At 41.9% G+C, this 19282-nt stretch overlaps 1 protein-coding gene across 1 annotated transcript in view; it reads right to left on the bottom strand.

Annotated features, from left to right (window-relative positions):
- The window catches only part of LOC138959574 (protein Wnt-10a-like), a 66034-nt gene that overhangs the window by 26663 nt on the left and 20089 nt on the right, over positions 1 to 19282 (bottom strand). The window lies entirely within an intron of this gene.

The following is a 19282-nucleotide window of genomic DNA, read 5'->3' as shown; positions in this document are numbered from 1 at the left end:
CAGCGGACTTCGCGAAGTCTATTTACCGACAATTCAGTGCCACAGCTTAGTGCAGCGGACTTCGCGAAGTCTATTTACCGACAATTCAGTGCTACAGCTTCGTGCAGCGGACTTCGCGAAGTCTATTTACCGAAAATTCTGTGGCAAAGCTTCGTGCAGCGGACTTCGCGAAGTCTATTTACCGACAATTCAGGGCCACAGCTTCGTGCAGCGGACTTCCCAAAGTCTATTTACCGACAATTCAGGGCCACAGCTTCGTGCAGCGGACTTCCCAAAGTCTATTTACCGACAATTCAGGGCCACAGCTTCGTGCAGCGGACTTCGCGAAGTCTATTTACCGACAATTCAGTGCTACAGCTTCGTGCAGCGGACTTCGCGAAGTCTATTTACCGACAATTCAGTGCCACAGCTTCGTGCAGCGGACTTCGCGAAGTCGACTTCGTCCTACTATTATCAGGTTTAACCTTTCGTGGCTCCTGTCTACTACGTTGTTATTCCAAGGTCTAGACAAAAAAACGGAGTTCTGATTATCTTGAGAGTGCTGTCTGCTCATAATCAAATTAGTCAGGGACTGAAAATGACCATTGGTGCCAATGCGAGCAAACAGGTAGGTAGCCAGCTTTAGGAATACACAGTCAGGAACACACGTACCTAAAGTGTGGATGGTTACCTAAGAGGCGGCACTGGGTGCAGTGCCTTTCTAGTGCACTTGCACTACAACAGCACTGGGTGCAGTACTCGCTCCGGCATCGAAGAATTTTGCACTACAAAATTTGACCTATTTCGTCGCCTATAGAGGACGGAAAGAATGTCATTTTGAACATTGTTATGACATTCTTTCCGTCAAAAAAGTCAATTTAACGGTGTTAAATGAAGCGACCATCCACACAATTAGGTTGCCATCCAGAGTTTAGGTTGCCATCCACGTGTGGATGGTTGCCTTATGGTGATTTAGGCAACCAAACCTGTGGAAACGGGGGTACACACACACACACACACACACACACACACACACACGCACACACACACACACACCACACACATACACACACATACAACGCACACACACACACACACCACACACACACATACACACACTCGCACACACAAACTCACACATACACACACTCACACACACACACGCGCACACATACACACACACACACACACACGCACACACACACGCACACACACACACACACACACACTCACACACACACACACACACACACAGCGAACTGGGAGCCGTTGTTGGTTTAGAGTTGTTTGAACTTTACGGGGAGGGAAATGTTACACACCTTATGCTAAGAAATCGGTCAGTGTAGTCTACACCAGGTGCTCTGTAATAGTGTTTACGAATAATTGTCAGTACATGACCCTCAAATATGAAGGCGATATAGCCTACCAACATTACAAAAATGAGCGGAGTAGCCTGTTTGCCAAAGCGACATGCACTGAGTCAAATCGTATACCTTGGACATCGAAGCAGGTTTATTTACATGTACACTAAAATACAAGCAGGCCTACACATATATAGTGATTCCATTCACGGTTCAGAAGATCTGTACAAACGAAGAAAACAACAGATGGACAAACGATGACAACAGGAGACTGAATCAAAACATTACCAAACAGAGCGGGTTCGAACCACGTGGCTGCATGCACATACATAACGTTGGCTCAACAAAAGTGAAATAATCAATTTCCGAGGAAGGAAGAAAAACCAAGACGGCGACAAATTCCTCTCCCTTTAACAAAAAAAAAAGTCCTCACCTACGTGCTACTGCGCGGCAGCGTCACCAAGAAGACGGATGACACCATGCCTCTGTGTAAATTCGCCTCACACAAGGGGGGTAAGGCACAATGCACTACCGGTGGTATCCATCATGGCGGCCATTAGAGCGTCAGTTTACGCCGCGCAGCGTGCAGTTTACAACTCCGCTTCCTACTGTCTTGCACACGTAGGGACGAACGACGGGCAGGTACAGTGAAACCCCTTCTTAACACTCCCTGTTTTAATAACTAGCCTCGTTGAAGACCCTAGTTTTACAAATGTTTTGTTCACAATGTCTGTAATTTTGCCTCCATTTTTAACTTATTTAAGACCCCCAGCGTCTTAAGACCTTATTTTCTCAGTCTTTTTGAGATCTTAAAAAAGGGGTTCCACTGTTCAATAACGCTTAGGGTCAGAGCGTCTTCATACCTGCTACCTGTTGCCCTCCTTGTCGGAATCTACTACCTGTGCATCGTGCCGCTTTGCTATTTACCGTTTCATTCCTGTCTCTGACACCCCCCTTCGCTGCCGCTCAGTCGCTCACACTTGATGATTCGGTTAATTCGTTACAGATTCTGGGCGAAATCAGGGCGTGATGAGCATTGCCGTCACCATACGAGCAGTACGTGCTAGAACTAGCACTACCAGCACTGTGTGAGCGTCTTGCATGTGGGTGTTTTGTAGGCGGAAGAAGAGAAACAGAGTAAGAGGGAGGAGTTGGTTGTCGACTGTATCATTGGCAAATGATCTGGCATGTGAACTTTGCGATCGCAAACAAAAAAATGTACCAGCGATCTCTTTGAATGCAAAGGAAGGGTAATATAAAGCACAATCGTGTACACAAGCACGTACTCACGATCTCTGAATAGCAGTCAGAGAAATAGTTGCTATATACATTCTGTTATTGTACTTCACCTTTTGTCCGACTGATGGCAATACACTATCATCTTTTCTCCGAAACGAAGAAGTGTCAACTTCATCAAAACAGACCTACGTTGATCGGATTTAATCATATAGAGGTGCAGTATGCTGATCTTAATTTGCACCTAAGGATAATCTAGAACGCAGGAGTTTATTGGACTACTTAATATTGCTCTCGGGTTGAGCAAGAAACCAGCATTTTTCTTTCTTCACCTTTAATCGACATCTTTTTCTGAGCATACGGGTTTCGTCGGCTAAAATATAATAAATAACAACCTATCAGTTTGTTTCATACTTTAGTGTATGATGCACGTACAATGCATCGATCCAGGACATTGAAGAAGAAGACGAATAAGAGGTACACGAAGAACAAGACGAAGAAGAACAAATATGATGACAAAAAACCCTGTTCGTTTATTGTTTGTAAGCAAACCACAAAGAGACTTGTATCAAGAGAGAGGAATAGAAAACAGGTGAACTTGATCGTGATGTAACCAATCAAAACGCGTACAGCTTGCTTCTGCGTGCTTCTCGGCCCCGTAGCAACCCATTATTCAGCCACACACTCATGCGAGAGATGATGAGAAAATCCGTCCAGCATTGAATGAACCACATCACACAGCACCAACAGATGCTTTCTTACTGAAGAGGGATGACTCCAAGCGTGAGGATCATAAGACGAGGAGACCCAAGGGGGGTATCTAACAAACGAACGCCTCACGGCACGGTTAGAAGCAATCAGGGCATGAATAGACTGATAATAGATTCGTCATAGCTCCGGCAGCAGGGGGCAAAGAGATGCATGCACCGAGCTATAAAGTGTTGTTCACATAGCCGATTTTCAAACGATTTCAACGAACTGTTTCCAGCTAAAAGTCGCTCAGCGCTGGCCATTACAGTTCAACTTACTGCCCGATTCCCGATGCAGGAAAAAAAAAAAAGTCGCGTAAGGCGAAAATACAACATTTAGTCAAGCTCAGTCGAACTCACAGAATGAAACTGAACGCATTGCATTTTTTTCCGCAAGACCGTACACTCGTAGCATCGTCTGTCCACCGCTCGTGGCAAAGGCAGTGAAATTAACAATCCAGAAAAGCGCGGTAGCGGTTGCGCTGAGAAGGATAGCACGCTTTTCTATATCTCTATTCTTTTTAACTTTCTGAACGTGTTTTTAATCCAAACATATCATATCTATATGTTTTTGGAATCAGGAACGGACAAGGAATAAGATGAAATTGTTTTTAAATCGATTTCGGAAATTTAATTTTAATCATAATTTTTATATTTTTAATTTTCAGAACTTGTTTTTAATCCGAATATAACATATTTATATGTTTTTGGAATCAGAAAATGATGAAGAATAAGATAAACGTAATGTTGGATCGTTTTATAAAAAAAATAATTTTAATTACAATTTTCAGATTTTTAATGACCAAAGTCATTAATTAATTTTTAAGCTTCCAAGCTGAAATGCATTCCCAAAGTCCGGCCTTCGTCGAAGATTGCTTTGCCAAAATTTCAATCAATTTTATTGAAAAATGAGAGTGTGACAGTGCCGCCTCAACTTTTACAAAATGCCGGATATGACGTCATCAAAGACATTTATCAAAACAATGAAAAAAACGTCTGGGGATATTATAACCAGGAACTCTCTGAATCGCTCTACACACACACAAACACACACAGACACACAGACAAACAGACACACACACACACACACACACACACACACACACACACACACACACACACACACACACACACACACACACACACACACACACACACACACACACACACACACACACACCACGACCCTCGTCTCGATTCCCCCTCTATGTTAAAACATTTAGTAACTGTTTGGTGACCTGGCGGCCCAAAAGAAGACGGCGCCATTCGTGCGTGCCACAGGAGTGGACGTCTAGAAGGAGCGAACGAGAAGACTGCCCGATTTTTGAAATGACTTACCCCGATGCCTGTATTTTAGCTGACTGTATTCGTGCTATCAGTAAAACTCACCAAAGGCTTCCGTTGTTCTGCCTCTCACAGGCATGGACGGAATTCGAACATGTCGGATAAAAATAGGCAATGCACTGTAAACTTCTGGCTTACAAGCTTGTTGAGGGTTTGTGTGGTTCACTTGGCGATGATTTTTCAACCGACTTTGTTCTGGCAAAACATGGACAAAAGTTGGTTTGAAATCGGTTGAAAAGTAGCCATGTAAACAGCCCTTAAGTAACCTTACTTTCAGCTCACTGAAAGAGATGGCGTACGTTCTCTTCTGGGCCAGCCGATATCCATTTGCAAGTGGATTTCACATTCCATCTATCTGATCTAGTCATGGGGGAGTGCTGCTGTTTCATCCTCACCGGTCTGTGCATATTCCAGATTGCACAGGCTGTGTAATTCTCATCAGGCTTGGGCAAGCGCTTCAGATATTGCATAGAGTGTCTTCAGGTGTGCGGTGGCTCGTCTTACCCAAAAGCCGTCCCTTTTTCTGAAAGTCGTGTGAATTTTATGTTGTTGTTTTTGTTTAAGTTTTATGGGGCCGGTTTTTAGCTTATACATGTAGCTTCAACATCTTTTCTTCTTTTAATGTCATTAAACTGGTCGAATTTCCCAGCAATTTAGAAAGGAAGAACGGAAGAAGAAAAAGAAAGAATGAAAGAAAGAAAGAAAGAAAGAAAGAAAAAGAAAGAAATCAAGCAAAAAAAAAAGCAAAGAAAAAGAAAAAAAAAGGAGAAGAAGTTAAAACAAAATCAATCAATGAATCAATCAATCAATATGAGGCTTATATCGCGCGTATTCCGTGGGTACAGTTCTAAGCGCAGGGATTTCTTTTTTTTTAACTTTTTTTATGCAATTTATATCGCGCACATATTCAAAGCGCAGGGATTTATTTATGCCGTGGGGGATAGAATTTGTTTTACACAATACATCACGCATTCACATCGGCCAGCAGATCGCAGCCATTTAGGCGCATATCCTACTTTTCACGGCCTATTATTCCAAGTCACACGGGTATTTTGGTGGACATTTTTATCTATGCCTATACAATTTTGCCAGAAAAGACCCTTTTGTCAATCGTGGGATCTTTAACGTGCACACCCCAATGTAGTGTACACAACGAACCTATAAACATAAAAACCAAACCAACAAAGAACACGAGGAAATAAAGAAAGAAACACCAGCAATCCGTATCGAATCATCTTACTTTCCGTCTCTTCCTCTGTCTTTTCCTTTCACAATCATCCACCCCCACCCCCCCCCCCCCCCCCCACCACCACCCCCCACCCCCCCCTCCTCAACCGAACCCCACCCACCCCCATCCCCCAAATTCACAACCTGGTCACACAAGGTGTATACCTACAGTAGGTAAAACTCGGATGTCTGCGCAGCTCGGGTCAATAAACAACGTCCTTTTGATCTACTTGCCGAAGCATATACACATCCTTGCAAACGACGACTTTACAGAAGTTCATTATCCACCGATTTAAAAGGGAACAAACATTAAACAGATAGCACAGCTCGGAAATAAATAAAAAAATAAAAACGTCATTGGGGTGTGTGTGATTTTTGGGAATGTGAATGAGATAGTAGGGATCGTTTTGGCCGATGCTGTGTGGTCTCTTTCGATTGGGACAAAAGACAAAGAAAGTATCGAGTAGATAAAATCAATGATAGGAAGTTACTGTCGCACCTGTGTATAACGGGACCGACCAACATTGGTGGTTATAGACAGGTGGTCGCTATGGAAAGGTGAATTATTTAGAAACAAGAAACGTGTTGGGGAATTTGTACGGTGGTCGTAATGGGCAGGTGAACGTTATCGAGAGGTGGTCGCCAGGGAAGGTTTGACTGTACTAAAAATGGGTTTAGTCGACAATTCAGATCTTATTTCTTATTCCTTAACTGCCATTCGTCTGAATAACAATTTTGTTGACAATTTATATTTATCAACAGAATAACGGTTCGTAAATACGCAAATCATATATATAGCTATTCTTTTGTGAAAAGCAAACAAAAGCAATCGTACATACAGTTACCTTATCGTGACATACATGTAAAGGTTGTCCTTGATTGAGCCCGAAGTTGACTTAGCAACGACTTTGCGAAGTCTTTTCACCGGTAATCCAACGCCGAAGCTTCGCAAATTAGACTTATCGGAATGAATATCAGGCCTTAACGATTTTGTAAGTGTACTCAACTATATGCGAATGTAGTGGGTTATCCATTGGCTCATCGAAGTGCGTGTAGCTAGTTGTAAGCACAATGGCGAATATACAAAAGTCAGTCTTAACTGGATCCAGCAGAAACTCGAAGGAGAAACGAACAGATAGAAAACAGGCAGGAGTAGCTATTTTCTTCAGTCAAAAAATGACACCAGCTAATTCCCACTCCTTGATAGAACATTGCCAGTGTCCAAAAATCTCTCATAATCCCAAAGTATCCCCCTTCTACAACAAACAAGCCTCCGCATTGCCACTGGCAGACCCAGGCTCGCCCATATCTGTCGTATCTTTCGTGGTCTCCGCTTCTCGCTCAGTTGACTTTGGGTGGGAGGAGACATCTCATTGTCGGGGGGAGAGTTTTGGTCACCAACACAAGGTGATTAGCTCGGTCCTCAGATCACAGATGCCAGTGTCGAAGCACCCCAATTTATCAGCCGGATAGCATGACACCCAAGTTTGTCTGTGTGTCTAAATGCATCAGTCTCCGCAAGTCTGGTCATGACGGAGGATAATTATTTGATTTTGGATTTGAGTGGTTCTTGCTTGCATAAAGATGAAGGCTGTGTGTGTGTGTGTGTGTGTGTGTGTGTGTGTGTATGTGTGTGTGCGTGTGTATGTATGTGTGTGTGCGTGTGTATGTGTGTGTGTGTGTATGTGTGTGTGTGTGTGTGGAATACGAATACGAATACGAATAAACGGTGTGTGTGTGTGTGTGTGTGTGTGTGTGTGTGTGTGTGTGTGCGTGCGTGCGTGTGTGTGTGTGTGTGTGTGTGTGTGTCTCTCTGTGCTAGTGCGTGTGTCTGTTTGTGTGTTCTTCCTGCCAATTACTAATGTGGAGCATAGCTTCTGTTTTTAATGTTGAATACGGTGCTTACAGGAGGGCAGTAATATTTGACTTCATGAGCGCTGTGACACCTCAGCTTTTAAAGGGCAGGTTAATAAGAGTGTTCTTCAAACTTCACATATAACCCAGTACTTTCGTGGAAAAAACCCACCTAGATCGACCTACTATCAATCACTAAAGTCATTTCTTAAAATCAAATCTGAACACACCTTCTCACATTAACCTTGCTAGCACACCTTGTTGTGATCTGGAAAGCATACTGAGACTGTATAAATGTTATGGCCGAGACCGCCTGTTTCAATTGTGAGACGAAGGTCGAACTAAGTTCTGGCCTAACACGCTGAATAAAGTGTACTTACAACCCTTTCCGTTTTCAGACAAACGAACAACCCGCGGAAGTTTGACTACCGTATTTCCTGGTTGATGACGTTTACTCTTCACTGTTAATTCCCCTGGCAAATATAGTCAAGGGGCAGGTGTTTTCTACTCAGTTACTTGTCCATTAGGCTTGATAGAGTCAACTAGCCTGCTTTCATGCTAAAGAAGTAGACAAACATAGACGGGTCTACGTATTCATGAAGAAAGAGGCACAGCAATGATCCAATTCAGAGAGAATTGAATTTGAATTGAATTGAATTGAATTGAAATTTATTTTACGAGGGTGACAGAATAAGCAATGCATACATGCTTTTTTTCATCCGGCCCTCGCCCATTGAGGGGTAACAAACAAGAAGAAATAAAAAATAAGTTTAACTATAGTACAAATGACATATTTACCATAATTAACATGTCAAGCAACCAATAAGACATAAAATTAATAATAATAAAGCAACCAAAAAGAGAAAGAGAATGAGAGAGAGAGAGAGAGAGAGAGAGAGAGAGAGAGAGAGAGAGAGAAAGAGAGAGAGACAGACAGAGACAGACAGACAGACAGACAGACAGACCGAGAGAGAGACAGACAGAGAAAGAGAGAGAGAGAGAGAGAGAGAGAGAGAGAGAGAGAGAGAGAGAGAGAGAGAGAGAGAGAGAGAGAGAGAGAGAGAGAGAGAGAGAGAGAGTACCGTGGCTATAGCTGACACCATCACGGCTGCTAAGACATACATATGTGCGTGTATATTACACAATGAATTGGTATTGAACAACCCTAAATATCTTTCAGTAGCTTGACTTGTACTTAAAAAGCGGTAGAACTGACTGACGCCAACGAACACAATATGAACCCTGGTCTCAGGAGTTTGGTATGTTTGGCAGTAAATAAAAACAGCATTGTCACAATTCATTTGCCAAAGTTGTTGACCTCTGGGAAGAAAGCCTCACAACTGTAACATAATTTGTCACGGTAGATATTTCAGAGAAGAAAACATATACAAATACCTAAGACAAATCTGGACGAAAACAGAACTGTTCTGACGAGCTCCTGCATTCTCGACTGTCTCTCTCGGCTCATGATCAGCTTTTATTCTCAACATTAACACTAAAGGGCTCAAAACTCAAAATATACGGAAAACACTCGACAATACGAGGACCCTAAAGTAAGGCAAAACTGCCCTTTGAAAAGGTCGTTAGAAAGTGGGTGTCGCGGCAAAACTTCAGCGGCCATTGCCACACGTTTTCTTCAGGTTTATTCTTTTTGTATTTTCTTTATTTTCCTTCTTTCCCTTCGCGAGGGGTTGGAGAAAATTGCCCGTTAAGGGGCGACCCCTCACTGAGCGCCCCACCCCCAGGGGCGGACAACGGAAGCCATAAACACCGTCAATAAAGAGCGAGGGACCACCTCGCAGGAACGCCGCGTTGCACCCTCTTTAAAGCGAGAGGGTACGTGCGACACATCATTGCTCTGATCAGGCGAGTCATGTTTTATTTTCCAGGAGAAATAGTATCCAGCGTCTGTCCTTAAAGCTGGATATGTTTTTTTGTCTTCTTCTTCTTCTTCTTCTTCTTCTGCGTTCGATGTTTTTTTGTTGTCTAAAATGCAAGATTGTGTTGTTCAAGTTTGAAATTCGTTGAAATAATAACACAATTCCGGATAATTCCGGATATCATTCTGGGGTATATATGGGCTGTGTCAGAGTTGTGTGAAGGAAAGGCAAGATAACTATAAAAAGCAGTAATTAGTAAACTACGGTCTGTGTGTTTTCAAAAGAAAGGGGCATGATACCAAGCGGACACTGTTTAGACGGTCTTTTTCTTTCCAATGCACGCAGAGCTGAGCTCATTGGTCACAGTAGCACCAAGAGCGTGTCACCCCTGGTAATTCTCAATGAGTTTTATATAGCTGGCTTGCCTCATTTTGAAGAAATGCAACCCTTGGAAAGGTCAAAATAACACCAACCACAGTTATTTCCGAATACCGTATGTTCCCTTTCAGCCGCAGTACCAGCGATGGTACGTACGTATTATCCCCGAGTACGCTAGTACAAGGGTCCAGCAGACTTTAATTGTGTGTCTGTGTGTGTGTCTCGACTTAACAGCTTATTGCTGGGAAACTACTGGGCGCAGTTCGTTCAAAAGTTGATACACTAACTTGATAATAGGTCCGATTGATCGTATTAAAACTTCATAATGTTACCTGGGACCTAAATGCGAAATAAACCACAAAAAAACGACTTGGCGGTGGGAGGAATTCGCGGTGCAACAGCCAGCCATGCAGTCTGATAGAACGGTGCAAGGTCTCGGCAAACCAAGACTATGCCATACTCGTAGCAAAGCCGCCGAATGGTACCGTAAACCAAGAATAGTGACGTAAGAAAATAGAATGTCGTCTTTTGATTTGGAACGTGACGTGTTTTAGAATGGAGATGTGGTAGTGTGTGTGTGTGTGTGTGTGTGTGTGTGTGTGTGTGTGTGTGTGTGTGTGTGTGTGTGTGTGTGTGTGAGAGAGAGAGAGAGGGAGAGAGAGGAGTGAGGGAGAGAGAGTGTGTGTGTGTGTGTGTGTGTGTGTGTGTGTGTGTGTGTGTGTGTGTGTGTGTGTGTGTGTGGGTATGTGTGTGTGTGTGAATGTCTGAAGAGTACTCGGGTCCAGCGCGAGCGGTTTATTATACATAGCAATGCGAATGTAACCAAGTACCACATTTACAATACACCACAACAAAGATTCGTACAGATTTAATTTCGTTGCACATGCTCGTTCGGTGTGATGGTAAGCTTCAAAGGAACATTACTGAACGATTTTTAAATTCAGCTTTTCAGAATTAAAGCCTGTTTGATAAAAGACCACATAGGTTTGTCTTGACATAACCAATACACTTCTACAGTTCCAAATGTTGAGAGTTGTTTTCTACCAGTACTCTTTTAACATTACGACAGCCAGACAACCAGACAGCCAGCCAGAGAAATCGACAAGGGTAAGGACAAGGAAAAACATGTCATTCTTCTTGTATTCTGAATATCCATAGATTTGTATACAACAAAATCAATATCAGGAAGATAAAAATAGAAACTAGCACCAGTTCAAGGAATATGCAGTAAACAAAAACAAACAAAAAAAAATAATAAAGAGCAAGCCGCAAGTTATCCTTGTCACCAAAGCAGAGAACGGGAATTGCCACTTTAAGCCAATGGAGTTTGAAGGTAGGATCATTTCGGGGACTATACTCCGAGGGACTAACCCCTTGTATTTGTGTTAGAGCGCGAAAGAGGTAAAAAAGGAGAAGTATTGAGGAGCGTCCCATATCTCCCACTGGGGCGATCCGATAGAATTTTCTGGTCCAGAAAGCAAACCCTTTAAATATTCCTCTTGTCCCTATTCCTCGCCCTTAATGTTTATCCCTTTTTCCTTTAATATATACGATGCTCACATTGAGAGCATATCATGGCGGTACAAAGTACACTGTGGTCTCTCAGTCATATCTCACATAATTATTTGAAGTTTGTCTGTGTCTTGGTCTTATAGTTGTGTGCTCTGTGTCCTTTTCAGAGAGATATACAAAATACCGAATACAAGGTTGGGAATTTGTGATGACATTGCGGTTGAGAAACATTTCAATGTAGCAAGTCGTTGCGATCATACATGTTCTAGAAAATTCTAACAAGAAGAACAATTTTGTTTTACTTTCTTTCTTTATTTGGTGTTTAACGTCGTTTTTAACCACGCAGGTTTGTTGTTCGTTCATGGGCTGAAACTCCCACGGCTTTTACGTGTATGACCGTTTTTACCCCGCCATTTAGGCAGCCGTACGCCGCTTTCGGAGGAAGCATGCTGGGTATTTTCGTGTTTCTATAACCCACCGAACTCTGACATGGATAACAGGATCTTTTTCGTGCGCACTTGGTCTTGTGCTTGCGTGTACACACGGGGGTGTTCGGACACCGAGGAGAGTCTGCACACAAAGTTGACTCTGAGAAATAAATCGCTCGCCGAACGTGGGGACACGCTGACAGCGGCCAACTGGATACAAATCCAGCGCGCTACCGACTGAGCTACATCCCCGCCCTACCACGAAGGTTATATCGCGACGGGGAAAGGGGGGAGATGGGATAGAGTCACTTGTCAATTGTTTCTTGTTCACTAAAGCACTAATCAAAAAATTGCTCCAGGGGCTTGCAACGTAGTACAATGTATTACCTTACTGGGAGAATGCAAGTTTCCAGTACAAAGGACTTAACACTTCTTACATACTGCTTGACTAAAATCTTTACAAAAATTGACAATATTCTATACAAGAAACACTTAACAAGGGTAAAAAGAGAAACAGAATCCGTTAGTCGCCTCTTACGACATGATGGGGAGCATCGGGTAAATTCTTCCCCCTAACCCGCGGGGGGTAAATTTGTTTTAACTTATTAGAACACGATAAAGATATATTTACGGCACACTAACATGTGACACGATCGCCGACAACAACAACAGTCAACACTTACACGGGTGGCTACATGATAATCTAAACTCGGGAAGGGACAATTTAATCAAATATGACTTCAGCAAAGAATTTGTATTTGCTTTGCGTCAAGGCCAATCTGAGAACCATAGTATACACAGTCATATTCCGCCTCCAGAACACCCAAACAATAAAACCCAAGACAATAACAGCAAATGTTCGTATATATTGAGGCTTCTTCAGCACAACACTCCACAAAAGGGTAAGTAAACCAAATCGCAAGCGTGAAAGCAGAAGAGCAGTGAACCAAATATTGAAAAGCATGCCGAAAGATCAAAATACAGCGACGCAGAAAAAGGCAACATTCCCTCAGATTTTGAGGTGAACGTCAGTACCAAAGAGATGAAATGCACCATTGGAATCGGCCACAAAATGTCAATATCACAGGCGACATTTGCTGGAGTCTTTAGACCAACGGTTGAAAAATGGTGTGCTTTGTCAGGAGGCGTACTCCTACTCATATCAAAAAGGCACACAATACAGGTACTACAGCAGAGCAGAACGCACAATTTCAGTTTCATTTTAAGTATATGGACAACAAAATTGTGACCTTTATTGGTATGTGTCCTCTCGTAATAGGGGCACCTTACACTACAGGTGCCCCTGTAGAGCTTACACCTCTTGAATCTGTGTATTCATTGCCTATCGGTGATTTTGCCTGTGTGATGTTTTTATTTTTATGTTTAATTGGAAGGTGTCCTCTGTTCGGAGAAGCGCCTCACATAGTAGCTTCAACGGTACTGCATAGCCTACACATGCTCATTTTCATCCGCTTTCATCCAGGTGAGTGAATAGTTCAAACGCACGGCCGTGTCCTGATTTTTGGTTTTCAGACATGAGGAAGTACAACGTACACCTTCCACAGCGGAAGTTGACCTCACATCGGGGGGACGCTTCACGTCACGCAGAATCTACACCGTCTATTCCTTTTCACCCGCTTTCATTCAGGTGAGTGAATGGTTCAAACACGCGGCCGTGTCCTGTCCTGGCTAGTTTTACTCCAGAGTTACTCAAGCGAACTTGCTTTGGAGGCAAGCTGAACGAGATGTGAGGAAAAGCTGGTCAATTATGGGCGATGCTGACAACTCATTGTGGACAGCCGACTTGTTAGACTGAAAGCAAGGCTGGCTAGTACATGTTTTCTGGGCATTGTTAGACTGAAAGCAAGGCTGGCTAGTACATGTTTTTTTGGGTATTGTTAGACTGAAAGCAAGGCTGGCTAGTACATGTTTTCGGGGTATTGTTAGACTGAAAGCAAGGCTGGCTAGTACATGTTTTCGGGGTATTGTTAGACTGAAAGCAAGACTGGCTAGTACATGTTTTCTGGGTACAGTTAACGCAGGGGTGAGGGGGAACTGAGAGTGGGTTTACGGGAGCAAATTCCAGGGGTGTTGGCCGGAAGTCTCCGCATCGGCACTGAACGATAGGCTTTAAACATGTTGCTGTTAATCATAAGCCTAAGCCAGTTTAAAAGCTCATTGTTCGAAGGATAAAAGTGCATTGTCTGTAAACACGCACTGCTTCTTTATTTATTTCTGGTAAGGCTGGCTCGTTCAAGAAGGAACAGAAAGAAAGACAGAAAGACGGAAAGAGAGAAAGAAAGAAAGAAAGAAAAGACAGAAAGAAAGAACAAGTCGCGTAAGGCGAAAATACAATATTTAGTCAAGTAGCTGTCGAACTCACAGAATGAAACTGAACGCAATGCCATTTTTCAGCAAGACCGTATACTCGTAGCATCGTCAGTCCACCGCTCATGGCAAAGGCAGTGAAATTGACAAGAAGAGCGGGGTAGTAGTTGCGCTAAGAAGGATAGCACGCTTTTCTGTACCTCTCTTTGTTTTAACTTTCTGAGCGTGTTTTTAATCCAAACATATCATATCTATATGTTTTTGGAATCAGGAACCGACAAGGAATAAGATGAAAGTGTTTTTAAATTGATTTCGACAATTTAATTTTGATAATAATTTTTATATATTTAATTTTCAGAGCTTGTTTTTAATCCGAATATAACATATTTATATGTTTTTGGAATCAGCAAATGATGGAGAATAAGATAAACGTAAATTTGGATCGTTTTATAATTTTTTTTTTTTTTTTACAATTTTCAGATTTTTAATGACCAAAGTCATTAATTAATTTTTAAGCCACCAAGCTGAAATGCAATACCGAAGTCCGGGCTTCGTCGAAAATTACTTGACCAAAATTTCAACCAATTTGGTTGAAAAATGAGGGCGTGACAGTGCCGCCTCAACTTTCACGAAAAGCCGGATATGACGTCATCAAAGACATTTATCAAAAAAATGAAAAAAACGTTCGGGGATTTCATACCCAGGAACTCTCATGTCAAATTTCATAAAGATCGGTCCAGTAGTTTAGTCTGAATCGCTCTACACACACACACAGACACACACACACACGCACACACGCACACACGCACACACGCACACACGCACATACACCACGACCCTCGTTTCGATTCCCCCTCGATGTTAAAATATTTAGTCAAAACTTGACTAAATATAAAAAACGAAAAAAAACGGAAAAAACAGATAAAGAACGAAAGTTAGAAAGAAAAAATGAAAGAAAATATGAATGAAAGATAGAAGCAAGGAAAGAAATAAAAAAAGAAAGAAAGAGGGGGAACAAGAATACGTCTGAAATGAGTAAATGTATTTAGTCCGCCATTATGTTAACCTTTGTTATGTACATACCAAGATTACTTAAAATAAGCATTATATGATTGAGCTAGTTATCCTAAAAAACATGTATTGTTTTTGTCATGATAATAATTGAATAAAGTTTTGTTTAAACCAACAAGAATACGCATACACAAGACACAAAGAAGGAACAACGGGAAAGAAAAGAAACGCAGACAGAAGCAAAGAACAAAACACAAGGACAACAAGAGGCGAAGCCTTCAAGGCTCACGTAAGAAATAGACAAACAGTAACACAAACTCAATCACTCCGTCACACATACACACACACACACACAGAAAGAGCATAGGTGAAACTGTGCAAGAAAGCGAGACACTAGATCTAGATCTGTCTGTCTGCATGTAGCCAAACACTGTACAAAGGAAGACGTGGAACTTGCGAAGAAAATGCGAAAAAGTGTTTGTGGGTTATCGTCCCTAGTTACATGCTGGCGGCGAAAACAAAATGGCGGATCGCGTAGGTACCGATCGCGTGCGAGGTGGTGGTAAATTGTGCTCGGCTTTTTGTTGCAAGAACGCCCGTTACAAACAGAGCTGCTTCGGGAACACTTTCCACAAGTTCCCTAAAGAAGAAAAAAGGTGGGTTTTGCAGTGATTATTTCATCAGGTTTACCTTCTTCAGAATGAGAATGCAATGGCTCGAGTCAACTCACTCAGTAGACTACAGCGTCAGCGAGTACTCAACTGTGATCGAGTGTGAGTCAGCAGTCAGTACAAAACAACCCGTGGGCATATTTGCCGAATACTTTATCAAACCTTGCTTACGGGAAAACTACAGTACAAAAGTACATCACTCATCCGTTTTGCGTTCAGGCAGAGCGTTAGATTTAGACTGAAGATCTGATTTAGCTTTTTTTGTCTTTCCTTTTTGCTTAGTTTAACAATAACATTGTTGTTTTTATTGTCAAACTAGGTGTAGAATATGGATGCAATTCACAAGCGAGAGGACTTTGAAAAGCTGCAGCCAGCTGATGTTCAAGGTCTCAAGCTTTGTACTGATCACTTTGAGGCCAACCAGTAAAACAATCCTGCAGAGAGGATCACTTGTGTGGAATGCTGTCCCGACATTGTTTGCAGTGCCCAATCCACCACCGAAGGTTATTTATTTATTGGTTTTAGGTTTTTGCAAACCAAAGAAGCACACTATTAAATGCAGGTTGAGTAATGACAAGTTTGAGGCAGATAAGAATTGAAAAAAACAGCATTGTTCCCATCAAATAATGCCTGTTTGCATTTAGCGCAAAAAAATTATAAGGCCAACAAAAAAAAGTTACTTATTTTGGATCGACGTCTTGATTATGATGATATGATGAACTTATTTTGCAAAAAAACAGCCCCAAATGGCAAAAAAAAAGTATAGCGTCGGCGTCAACAACAAAAAAGTTGTATGTTTCTGGTCACCTGACCCTACCTATGTTTTCCCGACGACCCTAGACTTTTTTTTTTGCATTTTCAAAAATAAAAGGGGTATTCGAAAATCAATTGTTTTCCTGTTTTTCAACAAAATAAGTTAAAAAGATGGTTTAAAAAAAAAAGTTTAGAAAAAAAATCTGCACCTTTAGTCATGTTAGGCCACAAAAAAGTCTGTTTAAGGTAACATAGGCCCCCAAAAAATAGCGTCGGTAGGTCGGCTTTTTATTTTTGTATTTTAGCCATCTGAATATTTTAATTTTATTTTTTAATGCCCCCAAAAAGTCTAGGGCCGGTGGGAAAAAAATAGGGTCGGTCCGGATACCGTAAACAGATTATTTTTTGTTTTGCCTTACCAGAAACATACACTTTTTTGTGTGGCCTAAGACCAATGCCATGAAATTGGGAGAATTGTTTCATTGTGACTGGGTGTTGGTTGTGAGTTTGTCAGTTAAAGAGCTGTGCATTTGCAGGTTGCTAGTGGGAGGAAGCCACCATCGCAAAGGGTAGCTACAAATGAAGCCAGCACCGACCTGTCGCCTGATGCACAAATTGTTCAACCAGGTAAGAGATTTTTAACCATGTAGAACACCCTGACATCAAAAAATGTTTAAACCCATCCATTACATAGTTGATAATTGCTGTATAGGGTGACGGGCGCTGTGGCGGGGTGGTAAGACGTCGGTCTATTAACTCGGAAGGTCGAGGGTTCGAATCCCGGTCGCGGCCGCCTGGTGGGTTAAGTGCGGAGATGTTTCCGATCTCCCAGGTCAACTTATGTGCAGACCTGCTAGTGACTTATCCCCCTTCATGTGTACACGCAAGCACAAGACCAAGTACGCACGAAAAAGATCCTGTAATCCATGTCAGAGTTCGGTGGGTTTTAGAAACACAAAAATACCCCGCATGCTTCCTCCGAAAGCGGCGTTTGGCTGCCTAAATGGCGGGGTAAAAACGGTCATACACGTAAAATTCCACTTGTGCAAAAAAAATGAGTGCACGTGGGAGTTTCAGCCCACGAACGCAGAAGAAGAAGAAGAAGAAGAAGCTGTATAGGGCGGATGCATGGATGGATGAAATTGTACCTGTAGTTCCCACACGTAAAGATGGGAAACATATCCTGTTAGAGGCATGGTGTAACAAGAAACAATTAAGTGGCTCTATTCCCATCTCCCCCCCCCCCCCCCCCATTCCACGTCGCGATATAAGCTTCGTGGTTGAAAACGACGTTAAACACCAAATAAAGAAAGAAAGAAAGAGGCATGGTGTGTGAGGAGTTTACCTGATACTGTTGTCCTAATCAATCAATCAATCAATCAATATGAAGCTTATATAGCGCGTATTCCGTGGGTACAGTTCTAATGGCCTCACCCATTCAGTACCAAACAAGGTCAATTCCATCATTGTTCCACATCGTATCCATAGTTGCTAATACACTTCATTTCTGGCCTGCCTTCCTACGCTATTGTTTATTTTCATTTTGTGATTTAATTACACGTGTTTTAATTTCTTCCAGGTTGTAACTTGTTATGGTTATGTTATTTTATGTGTGTTTTGTGTGTGTGTTTTCTTTTTTAGATGACATTCAGGCGATCCTGGAGGACATAGGATGTAAAGCATCAAAGTCGTCATCCTCCCCATCCCCTCGTGAAGCGGAACTTCGGCAGAAGGTCAACAAACTGAGGAGCAAGGTTTTCCGATTAGAAAAGAAAACGATGGAACCCCGTGTAAAACGAGCGAGTAAATTAGCCAAGCCTCCCAAGAAAGACTTTGTAATAGAACAGTTGTCTCATATATTATCAGGCGAGGCGAGCTATTTTGCCATTTATGCCTGTTACATATTTACCGTTTATCTGCTGCTGTGTCCAATCCTGGCAGAGACGGGAACGCATGTTACCAAGGAGCCGAAGGAGAGTCAATGAGATGAGAGAATGTGATTAACAATTGCCAACTCTCTCCGTACAAAGAGGGTCCAAAATTGTATCAAAATACAGATGGTAGGGAATTCAAAATAAAAAAAGACAATAGACAAAACATGTACTTCGGCTCATAGAGCCTTCTTTAATTTTTGACTCATTAAGTCCATGCTCCGAGAGTCCTTTTTTTAATTTTGAATTGCCTACCATCTATATTTTTATACATTTTCAAAAAGATTCAAGTCACCTTCCGTTATTCTTGAACTTGGCTATCCCAGCCTTACCTCAACATTCGATATTCCTGTGATATTTTTGACGTAAAATCAATTTTTATTGTAAAACTCTTCGGCAAGAGGATTGGTCCAAGCAAACAAATAATAAACTTGTTTACAAAAACTGTATACATGTATTTTGTTAATACCCCAAAAATTGTATAGTATATACAAGATTTTTACTGATATTTCCGATCAATTGCCTATGGTTTTATTTACCTAAAAGATTCAAACGTCACACCTATGACTCATGGCTATTTTTAAGGGGGGAGTAGCATCCCTGGTGTGTTGTTTGTGATACATGTACCTTTTAGTCTGTT

This window comes from Littorina saxatilis, linkage group LG2 (assembly GCF_037325665.1).
Source record: "Littorina saxatilis isolate snail1 linkage group LG2, US_GU_Lsax_2.0, whole genome shotgun sequence".
In the NCBI taxonomy this organism is placed as follows: domain Eukaryota; kingdom Metazoa; phylum Mollusca; class Gastropoda; order Littorinimorpha; family Littorinidae; genus Littorina; species Littorina saxatilis.
This window is presented reverse-complemented; position numbering and strand designations above follow the sequence as displayed.